This window comes from Bombyx mandarina, chromosome 24 (assembly GCF_030267445.1).
Source record: "Bombyx mandarina strain Sakado chromosome 24, ASM3026744v2".
NCBI classification, from domain to species: domain Eukaryota; kingdom Metazoa; phylum Arthropoda; class Insecta; order Lepidoptera; family Bombycidae; genus Bombyx; species Bombyx mandarina.
In genome coordinates, this window is record NC_143230.1 from 3,263,992 (window position 1) to 3,280,637 (window position 16,646).

The 16,646-nt window shown below is 39.5% G+C and overlaps 1 protein-coding gene across 2 annotated transcripts in view; it reads right to left on the reverse strand.

Annotated features, from left to right (window-relative positions):
- Positions 1 to 16,646, reverse strand: part of LOC114248501 (nephrin) — a 424,177-nt gene that overhangs the window by 359,654 nt on the left and 47,877 nt on the right. The gene's annotated exons all lie outside the window — the stretch shown is intronic.

Consider the following 16,646-nt stretch of genomic DNA (forward strand, 5'->3'; position numbering starts at 1 on the left):
GGCAATAAAAAAAAAGATAGCCCATTTATTGAGAAAAGCTATTATTATAGGCTATACAACATCACGTTAAGACCAATACAAGTGGAGCACCAATAAATAATGTTTCAAAATAGGTATTTAAATAGCTCCTTAAAATTCTATAATTCAAAAACATTTTCACTTTCTACGTAAATGAAGTGGGGGTAAAATTTAGCGTTATCCCAAAATAACTATTCCACACGGACGGAGTCGTGGGAAAAAGTTAGTCTTTTAAATAGTTTATTTTCTGATTATTCTGTAATTACTTGTCGCGGCTTAATGACTGATTCAAGTTCACTCTGGGGATGCAAACTTAAAAAATTCGATGACTTTTATTTTGTTAAATTTTCAAAGATCCTTCCTTAGTGCTTTCATTAATCGTTTTAAACTCTTACATTATCAGAATAAAAACATTTAATATTAATGTATTATGTATCAGATGCTAATCAAAATTAGCACTTGAAGATTGAATTAGGGACACAAAGTGTGATGGAACTTTGTTACTGTTGAATGGAAAATCACAAAATGAAATTCTAAAGCCTCTTTAATAAAGCTTGGGCAAAATTACTATAAATAACACATTGAAAATTGCTATTTCGTACAAATATCCCGATTGAATAGGCCAAAGCGAGGGCGGATCATTTATATAAGTGGGTTTTCATTTAATTCTCCCAATTAACGTTTTTAAATAATTTTATTGGGGCTATTTTTAGCTATGCTCATAGTTAGCTCGAGAAACAATCTTGGTAGTTTGGTCTCCACTTTAGGGTCTGCGGGAAAGATATTTCATTTTTAAGTAGATACTTGTACATATTCTATTTTACATTCAACCCGTTCACATTTCGCAGTGGTTATCGATGTGTGTTGAAAACATCAACTTCTTGAGGCTTAATACATCTCGTGCGCTGTCTATCATATGTCTGTGTTCCTATATTATAATTAATGTGGTAATCTTTTTTTTTTTATTGCTCTTGTAGGCAGACGGGCATACGGCCCACCTGATGGTGAGTGGTTACCGTCGCCCATGGACTTCAGCAATGCCAGGGGCAGAGCCAAGCCGCTGCCTACTGTAAAACTTTAATCTGACGTAAATGTTATGGTCCGGTAGTTTTTTTATTTTTTTATTGCATAGATGGGTGGACGAGCTCACAGCCCACCTGGTGTTAAGCGGTTACCGGAGCCCATAGACATCTACAAAGTAAATGCCGCCACCCACCTTGAGATATAGATTCTAAGGTCTCAGTATATTTACAACGCATTACTGCTTCACGGCAGAAATAGAAATAGGTAGTTTTTGCGTGAAAGGGTAATGAATATCTATCATCATCAACTTTGATATTTTTGATGATACTAGGATTATTTTAACAGGATTAAGTATTATTTTTTTCACTGCATATCCACTGGTAGCTTGTAGAGTTATTCCAGCTACGCTCAGACGGGTAAGTGAGCTTACGGGTTCAAACTGAGAGAATTTGCTGACGCAAGCCTAAGCAAGAGAAGTGCTTCGCAGAATCCATCAGGTTATATTCATGGTTGGTTTCAAGGCTCTCAGATAACGAAGCTTTATTGTCCGGCCGCTGAGAGATTGTGGTCCGTGCGTTCGGTAGACGTGGCATTTGTTTTGATTATTTGGTGTATCAATTAATGAGTATCATTGAAAAAAAATCAGTACCTTATTTAGGATCAATATGGTAATACAAAAATGTGTTAAATGCGATTGAGTTTTCTGAGGTTATGAATGTAAGCGGATGTTACGTGGATGCACCGGTGTTCGAATCCCGCAGGCGGGTACCAATTTTTCTAATGAAATACGTACTCAACTAATGTTCACGATTGATTTCCACGGTGAAGGAATAACATCGTGTAATAAAAATGAAACCCGCAAAATTGTAATTTGCGTAATTACTGGTGGTAGGACCTCTTGTGAGTCCGCACGGGTAGGTACCACCACCCTGCCTATTTCTGCCGTGAAGCAGTAATGCGTTTCGGTTTGAAGGGTGGGGCAGCCGTTGTAACTATAATTGAGACCTTAGAACTTATATCTCAAGGTGGGTGGCGCATTTACGTTGTAGATGTCTATGGGCTCCAGTAACCACTTAACACCAGGTGGGCTGTGAGCTCGTCCACTCATCTAAGCAATAAAAAAAAAAAAAAAAAATTTTTTTATGGCTGAATTGGGTGAACGAGCTTACAGCTCACGTAGTGTTAAATGTTTCTTGGAACACAAGGACATCAACGTGAATGCCGCCATCCACCTTGCGACGCGAATTCTAAATCTCAGTTTTATAGTACAACGGCTGTCCCAATCCTTCAAGCCTAACGTGACCATACGTCCCTCTTTGGGCGGGATTGTCCCGCTTTCCGTCCCGCTGTCCCCAACGAGAACAAAAATGTCCCGTGTCCCGCTTTCATTTATCTTTTGTGCATGTGCTTATTAGAAACTTACCGAATATAATACTAACTTATCCCAAATCGTTATTGTATTACAAAATACATACTAAAGTAACACTAATTTTCCGGTGGAAAAGTAGCTTTTTGTTGCGAAATTATCTATAAATATTATTTTCAGGGCAAGTTGGTGTAATAATTATTGAGATGTCAGTGAGGGTAAGATACCATAATAAATTATTTCAAGTCATTTTTTAAACCATATATTTTGCACTTAAATATTACATCTTACCCCAACATACCCTATATATATATTTATTTATTTATATACTAAATTCCGTAGGCATCCTTCTTTGACACAAAAAAAAATGGTCACGTTTTTCAAACCGAAACGCATTACTGCTTCACGGCAGAAATGAGCAGGGTGGTGATACTTACCCGTGCGGACTCACACGACGCCCTACCACCAATAATTACGCAAATTAGTTTTATTAAAATTTGTAATATTAATTTTTATTACACGATATTATTCCTTCAACGTAGAAGTAATTCGTGAAAACTTCTTAAGTACGTATTACATTAGAAAAATTTATATCCGCCTGCAGGATTTCGAAGACCGGTACAGTCACAAACATATACAGATAAAAATACATTTGGCGTCAATCCAATGAATATATGATCGTAATCACAACGAAGCAGGCCACATTTTACAATAAATTTCATATTAAGCTACACTTTAATACAAAATTACCTTGTATAAGGAAAACTATATGCGTTTTAGTTCATTTAATATGTTCTCCAAATAGCGTCCGCTTGTGTCTTAGCCCATGCACTTTTTACTGGCGGTAGGACGTCTTGTGAGCCCGCACGGATAGGTACCACCGCCCTGCCTATTTCTGCCGTGAAGCAGTAATGCGTTTCGGTTTGAACGGTGGGGCAGCTGTTGTAACTATAATGAGGCCGTAGAACTTATATCTCAAGATGGGCGACGCGTTTACGTTGTAGATGTCTATGTGCTCCAGTAACCACTTAACATCAGGTGGGCTGTGAGCTCGTCCAACCCATGTAAGCAATAAAAAAAATCATATTACACTACACTTGAATACAAAATTACTCGTATGAGGAAACAGCGTCCGCTTGTATCTTAGCCCACGCACTAGCGTCCACACGCGAAACGGGCAAACAAAGAGCCGTCCCTAGTTATACCGGATACGTTTTGGAGCGAAATTGAAAGGGCCAGTGACTCGAGGGTCCGGGTTGAGTTTGAGGACGAACGAGGGTACCTGAAAAGAGAAACGTAGATTTTATTCACCGTCAGCTAGGCAAGAGGGTTTTTGGGATTGCGATTCCAATGTGTCAAATTCGGTGACTTACATAGAGACATTTACGAATACTAGTGGTCCCGCAGTAGTCGAGATTCGACTATAATTAATTGGAATTGTAAGTTTGTACACTACTAGGATTGTATTTTATACTTCTATAATCACAAATTTCGCCAAGGCTAAACTATAAAAAATATTAATAAAGACAAACAATATATAATCTATTCTCAATTTGACAACAGACGTCAAGAACAAAAGTTTGACAATAAATAGTATGCATGCGTCTGTGCGTCAAATACATGGTATGTAGTGTGTGTAATGTTTTCTTTATTGATTTAATGTACCTTTTATGCATTCTTTTAAAAAAATATTAGCGTTGTGCACTTCTTCTCTATATTCTGTATAAGTGTGGAAACTTTCATACTCCTCCGTCCGCGCAATTTTCGTAAAAAGGGATACAAAGTTTTTGCTTCACGAATTAATATATAGATGTTGAATTGACTTATCTATAGAAGCAATCAATCAAATGTTGTGTGTGAAAAAAAAAAAAAAAGTGGGCTGTGACTGAGGGTTAATTTAGTCGTCGCAAGCGACGGGTTCGACGAGAACGATGACCTGTGCTTGAGGTACTTAAAAGCACCGTTAGTGGATCGGGAGGATCCGAAATGACGTGTTTGGAACGACGTCGACTGCTTCCCATTCTGTCCGCAGGATCGGAAATGAAGCATCGTGTCACAATGTTAGTGACCATACTCCTCTGAAACGGTTTAACCGATTTTCCTGATTCAGTAGGTCTGAGAATTGGCTACTATTTTTTTTCATATCCCTAAGTGATAAGGGTTGTCCACACCTTTTTTTTTTTTTTAATTTTATGGACATTTTTTTTATTATAATGAGGCATTATGTGGTTGAATGAGGTTTTGTTATTTTTATATTCTCTCATCGTTCACAGCGCTACATACCTCTTTCACTCATTTACCACATCCTTACACACTTACAATAAGTTAGTTTTTTTTTCTACACTAGAAATTCCCTTGGAATCTTATATATGGCAAAACAACGTTTGCCGGGTCAGCTAGTATTTTTATAGAAGTAACCGGATATGAGTCATGTTGGGAGAATATCCCATTTTTTTAGATACTGATGCTGATACTACTGCTGAAGGAAGCGGCTTGGCTGTGCCCCTGGCATTGCTGATGTCCATAGGCGACGGTAACTACTCGCCATCAAGTGGGTCATTTGCGCGTCTGCGTACAAGGGCAATAAAAACATTTCTTTTAACAAATAAGTTGATGAAGGAATAGCATTTAAAGTTTATTATTGTATCTCGAAGCAGTTTACTTCCCGCTCTTAATAATAGAACAGTCGTCTACAACGTGAAACTTCTAGAATGTTATTTCAAAAAATTTTATACTCTAAAATTAATCTTTTATCTTGCAATAGAAAAGACTTTATCTATCCAGTTAGAGGGTTTAAAGTCGTGTACGATTTCATCATCATCATCATCATCATCATCATCAACAGCCCACAGTCGTCCACTGCTGGACATAGGCCTCTCTTCAATCCACACCACTGAGCCCGGTCTGCGGCTCTCCTCATCCACATCTTGCCGGCCACCGTGCGGAGGTCATCGCACCATCTAGTTTAGCTAGCGTACGATTTCAGTGTAGTAAAATAAAAATCACACGATATTAAAAATGTTTACCGTAAAATCCACATCAGGTGACGATTTTAATATCACAAACATTCCAACTTGAATTACAATTTATGTTCTTATGAAGGCATCCAATAGCCCCATAAAATATATAAATGAATTTAATCAATGCCTATGTGTTAGGCGAACGGAATTTTTATGTAACATAATTACGACTATTAGCATTTTAAATAATTTAAGAAAGTTTTGTTTTTCTATAACGACTGTACACAGACCCTTATTGTGGTTTTTGTGGGTTTTATCTGATCAACAAACAATAAAGGTACCATTGTATTATTATTTTTTGCTTAGTTGGGCAGCCGAACTCACAATCCACCTGGTGTTAAGTGGTTACCGGAGCCCATAGACATCTACAGCATAAATCCTGCCACCCACCTTGAGATATGAGTTCTAAGGTCTCAGTATAGTTACAACGGCTGCCCCACCCTTCAAACCGAAACGCATTACTGCTTCCCGGCAGCAATAGGCAGGGTGGTGGTACCTACCCGCGTGGACTCACAAGAGGTGCTACCACCGGTAATTACGCAAATCATAATTTTTCGGGTTTCATTTTCATTCCACGATGTTATATTGCTGAGTTCAAGATATGACGGAGTTTTCCAGTTTTCATATCTTGAACTCAGCAATCCCGCAATGCCTAAAAACAAAAGTCTTCAACGCTTGCGTGCTGCCGGTCATGACATATGGCGCCGAAACGTGGACATTGACCGTAGGTCTAGTCCGTAAGTTCAAAGTCGCTCAGCGTGCTATGGAAAGGTGTATGCTCGGAGTTTCTTTGATGGATCGACTTAGAAATGAGGAAATCCGTCAAAGAACCAAAGTAACCGACATAGCCCTAAAAATTAGCAAGCTGAAATGGCAATGGGCTGGACATACGTGTCGCAGAACCGATGGCCGATGGAGCAGACGTGTTCTGGACTGGAGACCGCGTACCGGTAAGCGCAGCGTTGGGCGTCCCCCTGCCCGTTGGACCGATGACTTGCGGCGATATGCTGGGAGAGATTGGATGCGGAAGGCGGAGGATCGTTCATTGTGGCGGACTATGGGAGAGGCCTACATCCAGCAGTGGATAGATACAGGCTGATGATGATGATGTTATATTCCTTCACCGTGGAAGTCGATCGATTCCATTATTTTAAGTCTTCTTATGGTGCATGGTAAGCAATTTCATCCGGTTCACAACTACATTGCTCCTCCCACAATACCTTTTTTATTTTCCGTATTTACCCGCTTTTTACTGATGACATGATATTTATAAGACCGCAAGTGTTTTTGTAGCACGTAACTACATTCCCAGAAACGTTGCGATTTGAAGGCTAGATAAGTCTCCATCTGTGGACTCCGGTAGTCACTGAACTGATGGGCTGTAAACTCCTGTCTACAAACAAGTGGTGGAGATATTTGGGTTTTCGCCATTGAAAATTGCGTCACAGTAGTCCAAGGCAGTATGGATGTTGAAATCATCTCAAGGCTCATGAGCCCCTCGGATTATCAGTATAAAAGGTGGAAAGACTTGAAGACTAAATAGAACATAGAATCCCCAGATGGTTCAGGGGCTAAACAAGCTTTTTAGTCGAAGATTATATCAAACTTAGTACATTTTCGCACCGTGTACAAGTTACCAAAGCTCGGATACGATTAATGAGTTTGTACTTTACAAAGTCGAAAGCTGGACTTCATCTGGATTCACCGGAGCTTTAAATCGATGTTCACTGACGAATTTCAACTTTTAGAAGCTGCTTAGTATTGAATTTGATTTTGAATTAAATTTTCTAACTTCTGTTTCAGGTCCGTTAAAACTAAGAGATTCTTAATATAACAAGGGCACTAATGTCTGTCTAACTGTCATTCAATTATGAAGTAGAGGCATTTGTAACCTGTATAAATTTATGTTAGGTAGCAGTATCTACAAATTGAATCTAAGATTTACGTCCGCGTCAATCGCAATAGGATTGCGTTCGCTATTGCAATTGCAATTTCACTTATAGCCAAATTCATGATTGCTTTAACAGGAGACAAAACTTGTGTACTGATATAAGCTGGTTTCCCTTACTGAGAGAAAAAACCCAGTTGTCTCTGCCTCTGATAGTTGACCAATATCAAAATAACCAACAATACTGACCCGCTATCTCTCTCTCGCTTTATTATCGTTTCCCTGCGCTGCAATAAATATTAACTTCCCGTCTATCTCACCAAGTCCTGAGAAAACACATTGAGGAAACAGCTCTCGAAGCCTAATTATAAATTGGAGGTTGACGAGAAAGGGAAGATCTTGCAGCGCGCAGGTAAGATTGTTCGGCAGAACGACGGCTCGAACAACAATGGAATTTTTATATATGCAGGCTTTTTTTATTTTTTTTTTATTGCTTAGATGGGTGGACGAGCTCACAGCCCACCTGGTGTTAAGTGGTTACTGGAGCCCATAGACATCTACAACGTAAATGCGCCACCCACCTTGAGATATAAGTTCTAAGGGTCTCAGTGTAGTTACAACGGCTGCCCCACCCTTCAAACCGAAACGCATTACTGCTTCACGGCAGAAATAGGCAGGGTGGTGGTACCCACCCGCGCGGACTCCTAAGAGGTACTACCACCAGTAATTACGCAAATTATAATTTTGCGGGTTTCATTTTTATTACACCGTTTATTATCCTTCACCGTGGAAGTCAATCGTGAACATTTGTTGAGTACGTATTTCATTAGAAAAATTGGTACCCGCCTGAGATTCGAACACCGGTGCATCGTTTCAACACGAATGCACCGGATGTCTTATCGCTTAGGCCACGACGACTTCAAGGCTTATCATGAAGAGGTCGTAAGAAATATTCTAGCAGATTTATCATTAGTGTAATTATATTTCGGGACGCAGCAATGGAAAGCGAATCTATCCGCGTTGCACGAGGACGTTGACCTCGCGCGTCCTCTGAACTTAATCGTGTTACACTGCTTGTTATTACTTAAAAAAAATATTTTCTTACTGTTACCTTAATTTTATCGTATAAAGAAACTTAACCACCGGTCTTCATCATTTCTTACATCTGGTACACTTAAAAATATCGCATACGAGACACAACAACGCGACCGGCAATTCATTTCTTAACCAAACTTATAATTTGAAGAACAACTTTAAGTCAGACTGAAGAGAAGCCTTTAATTCGCTATAATAACACGACATTGCTTTCCCATGCTTGTTGTCTGATGACAAAACGACTAGGTTGAGGTTGCCTCAGGCGTTAAGTTACTAAGAAAAACGGCATTCCGTTTTAATAAAGTGACAAACGAAAACTGGATTCGTATTTCGTAATTATAGGAATTCATTCAGGTTATTAAATAGCAAAACTATGATGTCTTGTGACGGCTGATGAGTGTGGGAATGAATTATTTGCTTTCCGTATAAACAGTCAAGCTACTGTTTTATTGAAGTGAAAACTTCTTTAGAATCGTTGTGATTTCAAACCGGATGCAACGGAAAAAATGACAGGTAAGAGACACAAATACAAAAATGTGTAGGATGAAGCCAGCAAAGAATGAGACAGACATATACATACTATTTAATACAGCGCCATCTGGGAGATTTTTTTAATACTAACGTGTGTATGAAAGCTCTTGTAGTGAATTTTAATTTAGGATTATACGTGAAATTAAAATATCAATTCACAGAGGGCGCTACCTTACAGTTATTTACTAATGACAAAATTTTACATATACTTAAGACGTTTAGGATAATTGTATTTAAATTTTGGAAGGTTTCACTTCTACCACGTGTGAATTGCACACATTTTGTTTTTTTATTAATGTTGATTGAATATATTATTAGGTGCTGGGGTTTAGGATATGTAAAAACTTCCACCAAAGTACAACTTAAAACTGCATTTATCACTTAGAACTCACACACAGAACACTTTAAAGTTCTTAATTCACTTCTTCCGCTTCGCTTCAGGTGATCCGTTCGCTGTTTCGCTTCGAGTAGTTCCGGTTACTAAGTGTCTGCGCGCCATCTCCGCAACGCTTTTATAGTCGATACGACATTCCTAGAATCGTCGAGAACATTTCTCACAAGTCGAGTACCTTCGATGCTTTTCTGCTATCTGATAATAGATGGCGTTGTACTTCTCGAGAGTCTTTTTTTATAGCCCTGGTTGGCAGACGATCATACGAGTACGACCCATCTGATGGTGAGTGGTTACCGTCGCTTATGGACTTCAGCAATGCCGGAGGCAGAGCCAAGCCGCTACCTACCATTTAATACTCTCTACAAGCCTCGTTTGAAGAAGGACATGTCATAGCGCTCGGGAAACACCGTAGAGAGGAGCTTATTCTAATGCCGGATGGTACGTGGCAAAAAAGATCTCTGGAAACGCACTGTGGATGAACGCAGTGGTTCTAGGTAATATCAATGAACTCTACTCCGGTGGCGCGCGGTGCGATGGTAAAAACGAGATGATGGAATCAACTCAAGCAATTCCTTCTCAATACAAACAAACCTTCTCATAGACAGCGAATTGTACAAGACCTGTTTAAATTTTCTACACGGGTCTAAATTAGTGATCAAGGCCGACACGGTTAATTTTAACTATCTCCAATTTCCGTCAACATCCGCTGTAGGTACGTTGCCAGTTTTTAATGAATGGTGTAATTTGTCAATTTAATTAGGCGTGCTTATTTCACCGGATCCAGGTCAAGATTTCCTGTTTCCGCGACCTGTTAGTGAGGATTGTGTTGTTTTTAAATGTAAATCTTAATTTCGACCGAAAATCTGTACGTTAGATTTTATTAGGGGCTTTATACGGCTATTTTGAATAGTTCGTTCGTCGATCTAAGAGGAGGTGTAGGGGAATAATACTCCGCCGAGCTTAGCTTAATAGGCAGTTTTGGTAATAAGCCATATAGGTACGTATCTTAATCAGTGGTAAGCGTGCTGCGATCCACCGCGGTAGCTAACGCGAATGAACATGTAATTGAGGTCATCAGCGCGCAAAAGTGGCCTAACCCACAATTTTTTATATTCAAGCTTATATGATCGGCCTATCCATAGTTTCACCCATAGATAATAGATAGCTTTGTAAACATTATTTTTGCGCGTATTGTTTTTTTGTCTAATTGCCTACCCACTCAAATTCAAATTCATGAAAATTCAAACTTAATTGCCTCCATACTAACTGTGCTAAGCTTAGGCCACTTTTGCGCTGACGGCCTCAATTATACTTAGTGTTTTAGTGACCGCTCCGATGAAGTTTCCAGACGACAATAGACACAACCATAAATAACCTCACATAGACTTCTGCCATATTTTAAATCCAATGGTGCTTCGACTTTGATGTTAACAAAAATGAATGACCATGTTTATGCAAAACAAGGGACCAATTAAAATGAACCCACTTAAAACGTAACGTGGCTTTACTTAAATGACGGTGATCATGACACATCCTTGTGATCAGAACGCGTTGTGGATGTAATTTAAAGACCGAAATTGTTGGATAACTGACAGGATAATTCCGCGATCAGAACATTGTACAGTCGTAAAGTGAACCTTGTTGTTTCGTCATGTTATTTTAAATATCTTAGTATTATAGGTATTTTTGGGAGTACACGTGACGACACATTACATACGTGCTTTGTTTTAACAAACATTGCTTATATATTGGTAGATCAATGGGATATAAGCCCTTTATGCCACCATGTAATAACGCTAAATAAATCAAACTTCAACTTCAAGCATTTCTCACTATCCCGATACCTGAATTTTCAATCTACTGTTGCCAAAAATCATAATATCGCACCTCTAAAATTAAAGTGGCTTGACTAAAAATGTTAAGAAAATGGATTTTATACTTTAGACGGACTTATAAGCATGTATTCTGTCAGTTTCTAAATTTTTTTAAATAAAAAATTTAATTCAAATTTTTGTCTAGAAAAGGATAAATTACACGTTCTGTCTCTTTTAAATCACTATACTAAATACTTTAAGGCTTGGCTCTTTTAAACTTTAATTATATTTGGCGTTTACAAGAAAACAAGAATTTTGGATTAAGCCACTTCCACTCTAAAGGTGCGATATAGATTCAGTGCACCGTTGATGCGACGAAAAAAATCCAACTATTAATTTACTCTAAAAGCAATCAAGCTATCCAGTTAAGGTTTACTAGTATACGATTTGGGCGAGGTTCAAGCTTAAATTACAATAAATCTATATATTAATACGTGAAGCAAAAACTTTGTATCCCTTTTTACGAAAATTGCGCGGATGGAGGAGTATGAAATTCTTCACACTTATATAGAATATAGAGAAGAAGTGCACAATGCTAATATTTTTTTAAAATAATGCATAAAAGATACATTAAATCAATAAAGAAAACATTACACACACTACATACCATGTATTTGACGCACACACGCATGCATACTATTTATTGTCAAACTTTTGTTCTTGACGTCTGTTATCAAATTGAGAATAGATTAAAGATTGTTTGTCTTTGTTATTATTTTTTATAGTGCAGTCTTGGCGAAATTTGTGATTATAGAAGTATAAAATACAATCACAATAGTGTACAGACTTACAATTCCAATTAATTATAGTCGAATTTCGACTATTGCGGGACCTCTAGTACAAGTATATTGCTTAAGTAGATCAGGCAACACACTGATTTTTCGGACAGGAACGAAGTTCCTTATGGGACGATGCGGAGTGGTACCCTAACCGGGAAAAAACGTCCGTAACGTAAGATTTTTATTAGTAATGCACACAGTGTACGGCTTAACTTTGTAATAACATACAAGTATATACGATAGGTGATGTCCGCAATCCCAGCACGGAGCTCCGTTTCTTGCGACACACTTGGCCTGCCAAAGCGAAAGGTTTAATGAAATACAAGCGAAACAACCTAAGAATTGTTTATTAAACATTTTATTAAACATTAAAACATTAAACACTTTTGAACGTCACTGTACCTAGACGTGAAAAAAGGGGTCTCTAAAGTGCTAATACGGTGAACATATTGTAACGATGTGTTGAAGGGAAGCCTCGAGCGACCGACGGTAATCATACTAATCATGGGTTCTGTATACCGTGCCTGATATTATACATGTCTGATACAGATTTGAATTTAAAAAAAGAGGTATTTAGTGTCAGATGGCGCAGATTAGTGCGTTCGAAATTGGGGGCAATTATATTAATAAAAAAAAAATGAATAAAAAGCATTTATAATCCTTGCAATAATAGAAATAGCAGTACATGAAAAAATAAATTTTAATAAATTTAAATTGAAAATAGTGTAAAAAAAGCACTGGGCGCATTCCAAGACACGCGTCTTTAAATGATATGGTAAGAAGGGCGCTCACTACAGTCAATGTTCCGGCTGTCTTGGAACCCATCGGAATTTTGAGGTCTGATGGGAAAAGGTCCGATGGAGTCACGCTAATTCCATGGTCAGTTGGTAGGTGCCTGGTATGGGATGCTACTTGTGTGGATACTATGGCTCCCTGTCATTTAGATGGTACTTCCTCCCGCCCCGGTTCAGCTGCAGCTTCAGCAGAAATTACAAAAAAGCGGAAGTATTCGGGTTTGGGGTCTTCTTATTCTTTTTTGCCTTTCGCGGTTGAGACGATGGGCCCTTGGGGCCCTGAAGCAAAGAAATTTTTAACAGAAATTTCCAAACGCTTGAAGGAGGTTACACGTGATGCTAAGGCTGGCTGGTACTTTGCACAGAGAGTGAGTCTGGCTGTCCAACGAGGCAACGTAGCCAGTATCTTGGGAACTGTGCCTCCTTCAAGCGCATTGGAAGATCTGTTCTACTGTGTGGGTTGATGTATGTTAAATTATTTTGATTTGACTTTTTGTTAATAAAAATCACAATTACACATTAAAAAAAAAAGTGTAAAAAAATATATATTATTGTAAAAAAGCGTGGAGTGCTTTTTAAGATATTATTGAAATAATGATTCTTCTACTCATATCTGTCAGGAAAATATTTATAACAAATAACACCATTTTTTTTTTTTTTTTTTTTTTTTCGGGTAGAGGGCCGAACCTCCTACGAGGTCCCCGCGCAAAAGGGGCGCGCGGGGTATGTGAGACTCAACGATCTGCATGGTGTTGTGAGCAGACCGCGGGCCCAAGGATTTTAGAGCCCACCCACTAAACGACTCCCCTGCACTCTTACACCCGACGTCCGATCCCCTCCGAGGTCAGAACCCGGATGAGGTAGGGGGGCTACCGCGGTCAACACTACAACCAGACGGCGCGGCTCACCCCAAGGACGCCCAGCCGACGGAGCCTTCGAGGCGAATCGAAGGCTCTGAAACGTCGGCCGTCTCGGTACGGCAGCCCGTCGGGCCGCCCAGACGGTGCCGCTGGTGTCCCGGAATACCCCGCTGGACCAGAACCAGCCTGCCGGGTCGGGACGCGATACACCGTCGACCGGTCGCTCTAATCACTCCACGGCAGCGCGCTAGAGTGCTGGTAGCGCGCCGCGCGGCCTCACCCCCTCAGGTCGCCCCTTGACCTTCACCGGGGGGAGGCCGCTACCTACAGGGGCCGGGACGTACGGGCGTATTCCCGCCTCCGGCCCCCGGCTCGACGGCGACGGATCGGTGCGGAAAGGGAAGAGCTCTCCCTCTCTCGCTCCGCCGCCTCCTTCTGCGATATGGTGGACTCGCAGAAGTCGAGCATCGCATAACAAATAACACCATGCACCCCACGCTTTTTTTACAATAAAATTTATATTTTTTACACTATTTTCAATTAAAATTTATTAAAATTTATTTTCTATTTTTTACTTGAATTTTATATAAAGCGTGTTTTTTTTGTTTTTCTAAATTATTATTTAAATTTCATTTTTTAGTTTAATTTCAATTTTTTCAATATTTTTTTTAAATATTGAATTGTCATCGGTCCTCGATAAATCTACAAAGTTTGAATGAAATCTGACCGTTTAAAGTGGGTCAAAATCGCCTGGCTATTGGCTGGTAGGTGCAGACGGGGCTTATGACTACCTGCTGACTATGTAATTTAACTATTTATATAAATTGTAGATACCATAGAATTGTGAGGTGAGGTTAAATTTTCTATTAATTTATTTACAATAATCCCTCCTCCTGTTTGTCAATTTGAGCCCGCGTTCATGTTTAACGGCCGTCTGGTGTAGTGGTAAGTGACATGGTCACTACACAAGGGGGTCGCGGGTTCGAATTCCGCCAAGGGAAGATATTTATATGATTATGATGATTGAAGAATTAATAAGACACGTATCCAGATAAGTGACTTACGTGCTATCGACAGCCCGACAATCCCGAGACTGGCGTAGCATCATTGCAATATAATTACCGCTAACACATGCACGTAATTGTTAGTTGCTATGGGGACATTTGTGGCCCCTACAAACGTATGGAAACGCAGTCGGCCTTCTGTGTGTATGTTATTCTATGCCATAATCTCACGAAATTTACTGTTAAACTCGTTAAACAATTCGAAGTACGTATAGGTTTTATTTGCCTAAAGCAGTCTCACTCGCCACTGTAATCACTATTGAGGTGTTAGACTCGCTCTCAAAGATGAAACAGGCGTAATCCAGCTTTAAGATAACCAGCAATCTACAGCAAACCTATATGAGTAGCTGGCCGCCCCGCTCCGTACGAGGCCATTGACATTTGATATCTGTTTGCCTTACATTGCGTAGTTAAAGTATATTTTTTGGCATGACATTATGTTTAAAGATTCTACTAGAAGTATCCTATAACTTTATTTATTTATTTTCTTAGAGGGCTGGACGAGCTCACAGCCCACCTGGTGTTAAGTGGTTACTGTATCCCATAGACATCTACGATGTAAATGCGCCACCCACCTTGAAATATAAGTTCTAAGGTCTCAAGTATAGTTACAACGGCTGCCCCACCCTTCAAACCGAAACGCATTACTGCTTCACGGCGGAAATAGGCAGTGGTACCCACCCGCGCGGACTCACAAGAGGTCCTACCACCAGTAAAAAAGGCGAGCAGGTTTTTATACATGTAATACCGAAATCAAGTTCTCGCTGGGTATTTTTTTTATGAAAATGCAACTTCAATTGTGAAATTAACTTGCGTTTGGCAGGGTTCCTTATGAAGCAACGCCTTCTAAAGTCTTTCCTTCACACGGACGATCGTTAGCATGTGAATCACCGTCTTTGAAGCGACGGAACCAATCACGGAATGATTGTTTCACTCGAAGCTATGTGCTTGGTGCGAGTTTTTTAACGTTCTCGATAGCGTAAAAGTTAACTCATATTTGTATGGAATGGGATCGTTTGCGTACGTTTGCCGCTAGGGGCGCTGTTCTAACTGCATACAAAATTGCGTAAGCTTTTACGTTATCGTGAACGTTAAAAAACTCGCACTAAGCACACTGCATTGCTGTAAGCTTTTCACAGCTCTCGATGCGCTTCAGCTGACTTATTCTTCGAATGGAAGATATAGGGTACCTAACTAATTCCCACAAATGACGCTTAGTTGGTGCAAAATCAGACATTTTTCAATAAACAATTTTTTAATTTATTGCTTATACGGTTGGACGAGCTCACGGCCCACCTGGCGATAAGTGGTTACCGGAGCAGCCGCCGCCCACCTTGAGAAATGGATTCTAAGTCTCAGCTTTTACAATATAAGGGGTGTCACCCTTTAAACCGAAACACATTACGCAACAAGAAAATCATGTGTCAAAGCTATTACCATAATATGTCTGAGCTTAGTCTACAATGTTTTAGGTCTGTCAAAATAGACCAGGACTTATTGCTGCAGCCGTCTATTGACACGGTTTTACATGCAGAGAATTCTCAAATACTTCGGATAGTTTTGTCCAATGTGTTTACTCCAATGAAGACAAGTTCAAGGAAAGTATACACGTGAATGCAATTACACCAATATTTCAAGTATCAAGACTAAACTATTATAGTCAGGACGGAGGTGTTTGAGACTTGCCGAAGTTTTAATGAGTGCACTTTGTTGGAGAGCTTTGAAATACTTAAGTTGTGTCTGTCGTAGCTTGAAGTTTGTGCCTTAAAAGGTTTACAACGAAGCTTTTTTCACTTTACGTAACACTTTGAGGAAACTTTTAGAAACCTTAACTATATTTTGTCTACTATCGATACTACTAACGATTTTGAGATATGATCCCGAGCTGTAATGAGTACTGTATTCCGACTATTCCACCCTAGACACGTCCTTACGGATCC